Raw genomic sequence first — 10,920 nt, forward strand, 5'->3', positions numbered from 1 at the left:
GCTGGCAAACTCTCCCTCTGTCTCCCCAAAGGGCTAGTGGGGTCCTGTCCTCTATCAGAGCATTCCCTGTGTGTGTGCTGTATGTCGGTACGTTTGTGTCGACATGTATGATGAGAAAAATGATGTGGAGACGGAGCATATTGCCTGTAATAGTGATGTCACCCCCTAGGGGGTCGACACCTGAGTGGATGAACTGTTGGAAGGAATTACGTAACAGTGTCAGCTCTGTATAAAAGATAGTGGTTGACATGAGACAGCCGGCTACTCAGCTTGTGCCTGTCCAGACGTCTCATAGGCCGTCAGGGGCTCTAAAGCGCCCGTTACCTCAGATGGCAGATATAGACGCCGACACGGATACTGACTCCAGTGTCGACGGTGAAGAGACAAATGTGACTTCCAGTAGGGCCACACGTTACATGATTGAGGCAATGAAAAATGTTTTACACATTTCTGATAATACGAGTACCACCAAAAAGGGGTATTATGTTCGGTGAGGAAAAACTACCTGTAGTTTTCCTGAATCTGAGAAATTAAATGAGGTGTGTGATGATGCGTGGTTTTCCCCCCGATAACAACTGATAATTTCTAAAATGTTATTGGCATTATATCCTTTCCCGCCAGAGGTTAGGGTGCGTTGGGAAACACCCCCTAGGGTGGATAAAGCGCTCACACGCTTGTAAGAACAAGGGCTCTACCCTCTCCTGAGATGGCCGCCCTTAAGGATCCTGCTGATAGAAAGCAGGAGGGCATCCTAAATGGTATTTACACACATACTGGTGTTATACTGCGACCAGCAATCGCCTCAGCCTGGATGTGCAGTGCTGGGTTGGCGTGGTCGGATTCCCTGACTGAAAATATTGATACCCTAGATAGGGACAGTATATTATTGCCTATAGAGCATTTAAAAAATGCATTTCTATATATGCGTGATGCACAGCGGAATATTTGCCGGCTGGCATCAAGTCTAAGTGCGTTGTCCATTTCTACCAGTAGAGGGTTATGGACACGACAGTGGTCAGGTGATGCGGATTCCAAACGGCATTTGGAAATATTGCCTTATTAAGGGGAGGAGTTATTTGGGGTCGGTTTTTCAGACCTGGTGGCCACGGCAACAGCTGGGAAATCCACGTTTGTACCCCAGGTCGCCTCTCAACATGAGAAGACGCCGTATTATCAGGCGCAGTCTTTTCGTGGGCAATCGGGCAAAAGGTTCCTCATTTCTGCCCCGTGACAGAGGGAGAGGAAAAAGGCTGCAGAAATCAGCCAGTTCCCAGGAACAGAAACCCTCTCCCGCCTCTGCCAAGCCCTCAGTATGACGCTGGGGCTTTACAAGCAGAATCAGGCACGGTGGGGGCCCGTCTCAATGAATTTCAGCGCGCAGTGGGCTCACTCGCAAGTAGACCCCTGGATCCTTCAGGTGATATCTCAGGGGTACAAATTGGAATTCGAGACGTCTCCCCCTCGCCGTTTCCTAAAGTCGGCTTTACCGATGTCTCCTTCTGACAGGGAGACAGTTTTGGAAGCCATTCACAAGCTGTATTCCCAGCAGGTGATAATCAAGGTACCCCTCCTGCAACAGGGAACGGGGTATTATTCCACACTGTTGTGGTACCGAAGCCGGACGGCTCGGTGAGACCGATTCTAAATCTAAAATCTTTGAACACTTACATACAGAGGTTCAAATTCAAGATTGAGTCACTCAGAGCAGTGATTGCGAACCTGAAAGAAGAGGACTGCATGATGTCTCGGTACATCAAGGATGCTTACCTTCATGTCCCAATTTACCCTTCTCACCAAGGGTACCTCAGGTTTATGGTACAGAACTGTCACTATCAGTTTCAGACGCTGCCGTATGGATGGTCCACGGCACCCCGGGTCTTTACCAAGGTAATGGCCGAAATGATGATACTCCTTCAAAGGAAGGGAATTTTAGTTATCCCTTACTTGGACGATTCCCTGATAAGGGTAAGATCCAGGGAACAGTTGGAGGTCGGTGTAGCACTATCTCAGGTAGTGTTGCGGCAGCACGATTGGATTCTCAATATTCCAAAATCGCAGCTGGTTCCGACGACTCGTCTTCTGTTCCTAGGGATGATCCTGGACACAGTCCAAAAAAAAAAAAAAAAAAAAAAAAAGGTGTTTCTCCCGGAGGAGAAAGTCAGGGAGTTATCCGAGCTAGTCGGGAACCTCCTATAACCGAGCCAAGTCTCAGTACATCAATGAAATGGTTCTGGGAAAAATGGTGGCTTCCTACGAAGCAATCCCATTCGGCAGATTCCACGCGAGAACTTTCCAGTGGGACCTGCTGGACAAATGGTCCGGGTCGCATCTTCAGATGCATCAGCGGATAACCCTGTCACCAAGCACAAGGGTGTCTCTCCTGTGGTGGTTGCAGAGTGCTCATCTTCTAGAGGGCCGCACATTCAGGACTGGGTCCTGGTGACCACGGTATGCCAGCCTGCGAGGCTGGGGAGCAGTCACACAGGGAAGGAATTTCCAGAGCTTATGGTCAAGCCTGGAGACATCACTTCACATAAATATCCTGAAGCTAAGGGCCATTTACAATGCTCTAAGCTCAGCAAGACCTCTGCTTCAAGGTCACCCGGAGTTGATCCATTCGGACAACATCACGGCAGTCACCCACGTAAACAGACAGGGTGACACAAGAAGCAGGGGGGCAATGGCAGAAGCTGCAAGGATTCTTCGCTGGGCGGAAAATCATGTGATAGCACTGTCAGCAGTATTCATTCCGGGAGTGGACAACTGGGAAGCAGACTTCCTCAGCAGACACGACCTCCACCCGGGAGAGTGGGGACTTCACCCAGAAGTCTTCCACATGTTTATAAAACTCGACAAGTATTGCGCCAGGTCAAGGGACCATCAGGCAATAGCTGTGGACGCTCTGGTAACACAGTGGGTGTACCAGTCAGTGTATGTGTTCCCTCCTCTGCCTCTCATACCCAAGGTACTGAGAATTATAAGATGGAGAGGAGTAAGCACTATATTCGTGGCTCCGGATTGGCCAAGAAGGACTTGGTAACCGGAACTTTAAGAGATGCTCACGGAGGATCCGTGGCCTCTACCTCTAAGAAGGGACCTGCTCCAGCAAGGACCCTGTCTGTTCCAAGACTTACCGCGGCTGCGTTTGACGGCATGGCGGTTGAACGCCGGATCCTGAAGGAGAAAGGCATTCCGGATGAAGTCATTCCTATCCTGATCAAAGCCAGGAAAGATATAACCGCAAAACATTATCACCGCATTTGGCGAAAATATGTTGCGTGGTGCGAGGCCAGTAAGGCCCCGACGGAGGAATTTTTCAACTAGGTCGATTCCTACATTTCCTGCAAACAGGAGTGTCTATGGGCCTGAAATGGGGGTCCATTAAGGTTCAAATTTCGGCCCTGTCAATTTTCTTCCAAAAAGAACTAGCTCCAGTCCCTGAAGTTCAGACGTTTGTGAAAGGGGTACTGTATATACAGCCTCCTTTTGTGCCTCCAGTGGCACCTTGGGATCTAAATGTAGTTTTTGGGTTCCAAAAGTCACATTGGTTTGAACCACTTAAATATGTGGAGTTAAAATATCTCACATGGAAAGTGGTCATGCTGTTGGCCCTGGCCTGGGCCAGGTGCGTGTCAGAATTGGCGGCTTTATCCTGTAAAAGCCCTCATCTGATTTTCCATTCGGACAGGGCGGAATTGAGGACTTGTCCTCAGTTTCTCCCTAAGGTGGTTTTCAGCGTTTCACCTGAATAAACCTATTGTGGTGCCTGCGGCTACTAGGGACTTGGAGGACTCCAAGTTGCTAGACGTTGTCAGAGCCCTGGAAATATAGGTTTCCAGGACGGCTGGAGTCAGAAAATCTGACTCGTTGTTTTATTCTGTATGCACCCAACAAGCTGGGTGCTCCTGCTTCTAAGCAGACTATTGCTCGTTGGATTTGTAGTACAATTCAGCTTGCACATTCTGTGGCAGGCCTGCCACAGCCAAAATCTGTAAAAGCCCATTCCACAAGGAAGGTGGGCTCATCTTGGGCGGCTGCCCGAGGGGTCTCGGCTTTACAACTTTGCCGAGCAGCTACTTGGTCAGGAGCAAATACGTTTGTAAAATTCTACAAATTTGATACCCTGGCTGAGGAGGACCTGGAGTTCTCTCATTTGGTGCTGCAGAGTCATCCGCACTCTCCCGCCCGTTTGGGAGCTTTGGTATAATCCCCATGGTCCTTACGGAGTCCCCAGCATCCACTTAGGACGTTAGAGAAAATAAGAATTTACTTACCGATAATTCTATTTCTCGTAGTCCGTAGTGGATGCTGGGCGCCCATCCCAAGTGCGGATTGTCTGCAATACTGGTACATAGTTATTGTTACCAAAAAATCGGGTTATTGCTGTAGTGAGCCATCTTTTCTAGAGGCTCCTCTGTTATCATGCTGTTAACTGGGTTTAGATCACAAGTTATATGGTGTGATTGGTGTGGCTGGTATGAGTCTTACCCGGGATTCAAAATCCTTCCTTATTGTGTACGCTCGTCCGGGCACAGTATCCTAACTGAGGCTTGGAGGAGGGTCATAGGGGGAGGAGCCAGTGCACACCAGGTAGTTCTAAAGCTTTACTTTTGTGCCCAGTCTCCTGCGGAGCCGCTATTCCCCATGGTCCTTACGGAGTCCCCAGCATCCACTACGGACTACGAGAAATAGAATTATCGGTAAGTAAATTCTTATTTTTACTCAACAGGTAAGCCTTCTGTGTGGAGGGATTTCACAATGTAAGAGATGGATGTGGATCATCAAATCGACAGTGTCTAGGTCGACAATGTTTAGGTTGACCACTATAGGTCGACAGGGTTACTAGGTCGACATGTGCTAGGTCAAAAGGTCGACATGCATTTTTCATGGGTTTTTTTGGTGTCGTTTTCTCCGTACAGTGACCGGGAAGCCCAATTAGTGCACCGTGTCCCCTCGCATGGCTCACCATGCTTTGGGTAGGTGCCTCGCTCCGCTACCGCTTCGCTCGACACAGATAACCGTTCCAATCGTAGTCCACGTGCATCGTTAAGTATGAAAAAGTTTAAAAAAAGAAAAAAGTGAAAAACGCATGTTGACCTTTTGACCTGTCGACCTAGCACATGTCGACCTAGAAACCCTGTTGACCTAGTGACTGTTGACCTATAGTGGTCGACCTAGACAGTGTCAATCTTCAGACCGGATCCCGTAAGAGATATATGTTGCATTCCCAGCTCTTAGCGATTTCCCTCAGAAATGAACAACACAGTATGTGTAAGAGGGGCAGATATAGCCCCCTCAGAACTGCAGCCCCCATCGTTTCCTTAACTGTCTCAGTACTGTGTAACTGGAAGTGAGAAACAAGACTTCCTTTTGGCTTCACTTTCAACAGCTGTCTTTCTTTTAAGTTTCAAGAGATCAGGTTTCTTGACCTGTCCTGGCTTTTCTGAAATGTTTTTTTTCTAGCTATAGTTCATAACTTCTTAGATAAGGTAAGGGCCATAAACTAACCTCTGACTCCCCACTATACATCAAGTGTCCTCTACTCCCATATCTGTGTAGCTTTGAGTTCACTTAGAGGACAGGCTGGCATCCATGTTGTGTCACAGACTCCATTACATTATACATTTAAACATTACATACAGGTCTTATATTGGATGCAAGCATATGTCCCATTTTGCCACAGTACACATATGACTTACAATATGGGAACAAACATACTGGGAGTAAAGAGACACCCCTAGGGGTTAGGTAGCAGCACAGAGTATTTCAGTAGACAGTATAACTGGAAAGCCTTGGGCAATTTACACCAAACTTGGTACACATGTGATTTACAATCTGGGAACAAACACTGTGCGGGTAAGACAACTCTAGGGGTGAGGCAGCAGCACAGAGTATTTCAGCATACAGCATAACTCTCGAATGCCTGGTGCTATTTACATCAAACTTGGTACACATATGACTTACAATCTGTGAACAATCACTGTGGGGGTAACACCCCTAGGGGTGGGCCAGCAGCACAGACTATATCAGGACATGCATGATATGTCCGTGACGACAGGGTTACATATAGCAGTGACATGATGTGAGGAGGGAAATGGAGGTAGCAGGAAGCCAAACGCTGAAAATTATATAGTGGGAGGAGCAAGGTCCCCAGCAGCAGAGTGTATTAGGAGATGCATGATATGTCAGGCAGGACAGGGCTGCATGTGTCAGGGGAAGTGACATGATGTGAGGGGAATGGAGGTAGCACGAATCCACACACAGAGTTATATAGTTGAAGTAGCAGGGTCTCCCAGCAGCACAGAGTATATCAGGAGATACATAATGTGCTGCACTATATAAGAAATCAAATAAATCGATAGTTTCACAGGGGCAATGACATGATGTTAGGAGGGGAATGAAGGCAGCAAGAAGCCACAGACAGAGTTGTATAGACGGAAGAGCAGGGTCTCTTGGGGGGACCAAAAAGGGGTCCGGCCACTACACAAAGTGGGTCAGGGAAGCAGGATATGCCCATATACTAGATCTCCAACCAACGTAAATTAACCATCCTCATACCGTAGCGAAGCACGGGTATTCAGCTAATATGTGTGTATATATATATATATATATATATATATATATATATATATATATACACTGCTCAAAAAAATAAAGGGAACGCTAAAATAACACATCCTAGATCTGAATGAATGAAATATTCTTATTAAATACTTTGTTCTTTACATAGTTGAATGTGCTGACAACAAAATCACACAAAAATGATTAATGGAAATCAAATTTATTAACCCATGGAGGTCTGGATTTGGAGTCACTCAAAATTAAAGTGGAAAAACACACTACAGACTGATCCAACTTTGATGTAATGTCCTTAAAACAAGTCAAAATGAGGCTCAGCAATGTGTGTGGCCTCCACGTGCCTGTATGACCTCCCTACAACGCCTGGGCATGCTACTGATGAGGTGGCGGATGGTCTCCTGAGGGACCTCCTCCCAGACCTGGACTAAAGCATCCGCCAACTCCTGGACAGTCTGCGTGCAACGTGGCGTTGGTGGATGGAGCGAGACATGATGTCCCAGATGTGCTCAATTGGATTCAGGTCTGGGGAACGGGCGGGCCAGTCCATAGCATCAATGCGTTCGTCTTGCATTAGGAGGAACCCAGGGCCAACCGCACCAGCATATGGTCTCACAAGGGGTCTGAGGATCTCATCTCGGTACCTAATGGCAGTCAGGCTACCTCTGGCGAGCACATGGAGTGCTGTGCGGCCCCCCAAAGAAATGCCACCCCACGCCATTACTGACCCACTGCCAAACCGGTCATGCTGGAGGATGTTGCAGGCAGCAGAACGTTCTCCTTGGCGTCTCCAGACTCTGTCACGTCTGTCACATGTGCTCAGTGAGAACCTGCTTTCATCTGTGAAGAGCACAGGGCGCCAGTGGCGAATTTGCCAATCTTGGTGTTCTCTGGCAAATGGCAACCGTCCTGCACGGTGTTGGGCTGTAAGCACAACCCCCACCTGTGGACGTCGGGCCCTCATACCACCCTCATGGAGTCTGTTTCTGATCGTTTGAGTAGAGACATGCACATTTGTGGCTTGCTGGAGGTCATTTTGCAGGGCTCTGGCAGTGCTCCTCTTGTTCCTCCTTGCACAAAGGCGGAGGTAGCGGTCCTGCTCCTGGGTTGTTGCCCTCCTACGGCCTCCTCCACGTCTCCTGATGTACTGGCCTGTCTCCTGGCAGCACCTCCATGCTCTGGACACTATGCTGACAGACACAGCAAACCTTCTTGCCACAGCTCGCATTGATGTGCCATCCTGGATGAGCTGCACTACCTGAGCCACTTGTGTGGGTTGTAGGGAGGTCATACAGGCACGTGGAGGCCACACACACTACTGAGCCTCATTTTGACTTGTTTTAAGGACATTACATCAAAGTTGGATCAGCCTATAGTGTGTTTTTCCACTTTAATTTTGAGTGTGACTCCAAATCCAGACCTCCATGGGTTAATAAATTTGATTTCCATTGATCATTTTTGTGTGATTTTGTTGTCAGCACATTCAACTATGTAAAGAACAAAGTATTTAATAAGAATATTTCATTCATTCAGATCTAGGATGTGTTATTTTAGTGTTCCCTTTATTTTTTTGAGCAGTGTATATACACAACCATCCCATGGCACATACAGTAGAATCAGGCAGACTGCATCTTTGCGTTCATAACGTTTCAGTTTATGTAAACTGTCCTCATGATGTAATATATATATATATATATATATATATATATATATATATATACATACACTGCTCAAAAAAATAAAGGGAACACTGAAATAACACATCCTAGATCTGAATGAATGAAATATTCTTATTAAATACTTTGTTCTGGAGCTATGCAGGTGTCCTGACTGGAAAGTCGTGTCCCAGGGGAGCTCCTGCCAGATTGAGCCCTTTTACCCCCTTTTTGTTGTCCTCACCTTGTTTGTCCCCCTCCTGCAGTTTCCTATTGCAGCCCTTGCTGCTTTGTGTACATTGGGGGTGAGCTGCGGAGCCGGAGCACAGGCTTGTCCTGTGCTTGCAGGTTGCGGCCTTCCCCTCGTGCTGCTGCCGGGGCCTCGATTTGGAACCCCCCCCCGCCCGAGTTCGGACGAAAACCGGCTGTCACGCGCCGCTGTACGGCTTGCCCCACTACACCTCTCCTACCTGGGGGTCCCTGCCGAGCAGTGGAAGCGGCGAGAAGAGCCCCTGGAGCTGCGGGTCCGGCGCTGAACCGAGCGGCGGAGGTCCGGTGGCGGTGGCCATCTTGGATGTGGCAGTGAGTGCAGCACGAGCGCTGCGCTTATACGAGAGGCCCGCCCGACGCACACACTCACCAGGGGGGCCTTATTGAAGACAGTGGGGGTGACGGCTGGTCCCTACCCCTGCCAACGAATGTTATAAAATAATTCACTGGAGGGACATACTAAATTTTACTGACGGCGGCCATCTTGGAGGTGGCAAAGCAAGCTTCCCTATACTGTGCTGTCCCTTTTGTGCTTGTAAAGGAGCCAGCTCTACTGTTTCAGCAGGGAATTACTTTAGCACACCTGCTCTACGCAAATAACTACCTGCAAGCACAGCACTATACTGTACATTCTTATTTCACTCCTCTCTTTTCTGTATATACAGTGCACCCTGCAGGACCTGATTCTCAGAGCCCCCTGCTGGTGTTCGTTATACTACATTTCACCTACTCCGGGACGCTCTCCTGTGGATCCCTTTCACTGTTTTAACAGATTATTGGGGCCTCGACCCTTCGATTGATGTGAACACACAAGTGCCTGACTTCCCCCCCACCCAAATCATCTGATGAGCCCGCAACATTTTTGTGGATCTTTCTTGTAATCACTCCCTAAACGGGCACTTCTATCTCATCAGATACTATAAGCAGAGCGAACACCCGAGCAAAAAAAAACGGGAACTTCACAAGATATTGCACAACACTTCTCACGCCGGGAAAAGCCAGCTGAAATTCCATCCCCGTCCTCTCGGCTGTCCACCCCTACCATGGATCCGACGGAGTCACCCTCAACCAAAGCGGATATTCAATCCCTCCAGAATATGATTTTGGACCTTAAGAGTTCTTTTACCACCGCTCTCCAGTCAGCGATTGGTGAACTGAAATCTGACTTGGCGGCTCTGGATTCCCGCACCAGCTCACTGGAATCACAAATGGAAGAACAACAGGATTTCCGCAAACAAGTGGGTGAGGACATGAGCTACCTATCCGGCGAATTGGAATTCCTTAAGGATAAGGTTGAGGATAGCGAAAATCGCATTCGCAATGTCCCTGAATCTGTGTCGGCCTCCGAATTGGAACCTTACCTCAAACGTCTGTTTCTTTACTTGGTCCCGTCGCTCTCGGAATCTGCTATCTTGATAGAGAGAGCTCATCGTGCCCTGAGGCCTAAACCAAAGGACTCTGATCCTCCCCGTGATGTTATCCTTCGGTTTTTGTCTTTCAAGATTAAGAACAGTATTACAATGGCATGCAGAAATTCGACTTCAATTCTGTTCGAAGATTCCCGGATTCAGGTCTACCAAGACTTGTCGCCAGTGACCATTGCTAAACGGCGTGACCTGCGCTCTGTTACCTCTACACTGCGCAATAATGGTTACAAATACCGCTGGGGTTTTCCTTTTCGCCTCATTGTGGAAATTGATGGCAAAGTTCATATCATTCGCTCTCCTGAGGACGGGGACAAGTTGCTTCGAAAACTTCACCTGTCCCCCGTTGCTACTTCTCAGATGTGAAGCTCCCCATGTTTAAAATTTAACTTTTATCAACTTTTAGTTTAAATAATTTTGTTCTCACTCTTGCTCAGATGTTCTGTTGACTTCATAATAGATACTGTTTCATATGCGAATGCCCATTTACCTTATCTTCGAACCGTTTTTTATTTTATTTTTAATTTTTTTCCCTCAAATCTATGTACTCTTTGTATCGCTATGTTTTTATCTCGCTGTTCTGGTCGGTGGCTCGGAGGCACTGCCCTATGGATGGGACATGGGAATAGATCCCTGCTCCGATACCGTGGGGCCTGCCTCTGGCTATCGATCTGCTCTGCGACTTTGCCATTTGATCTATTAATGTTACTTTTTTTATACTGTTTTCTATCTGATCATCTTTTCTCTAGTATCCTGTATTTTGAACTGTCCTGCCCCTGCTATGGGTCTTTCTTTGGTTCATGAAGGTCCGTCCTCTTTATTACAGATTAGTTTTGGGTGGGGGGTGTCAGCGCCTTGGCTTGACACTTCCTCCCCCAGTATGTAGGGATTAGAGATATTACCAATAATATTGGGTCCATACCCTCATCTGTTCCATTGTATTTGTGTCCCACCAGTGAGCTCTTTCCTTTTTTTTTCTTAGAGCTCTATCTTAG

At 47.6% G+C, this 10,920-nt stretch overlaps 1 protein-coding gene across 1 annotated transcript in view; it reads right to left on the reverse strand.

The window, feature by feature from the left end:
- The window catches only part of THAP4 (THAP domain containing 4), a 227,011-nt gene extending 218,149 nt beyond the window's left edge, over window positions 1-8,862 (reverse strand). Inside the window, exon 1 of the mRNA XM_063915829.1 lies at window positions 8,702-8,862. The gene's annotated coding sequence lies outside the window, so the exon portion shown is untranslated. The remainder of the gene's footprint in view (window positions 1-8,701) is intronic.
- Between the last annotated feature and the right edge of the window lie 2,058 nt (window positions 8,863-10,920).

The sequence above is a fragment of the Pseudophryne corroboree genome, chromosome 4, assembly GCF_028390025.1.
Source record: "Pseudophryne corroboree isolate aPseCor3 chromosome 4, aPseCor3.hap2, whole genome shotgun sequence".
Lineage (NCBI taxonomy): Eukaryota > Metazoa > Chordata > Amphibia > Anura > Myobatrachidae > Pseudophryne > Pseudophryne corroboree.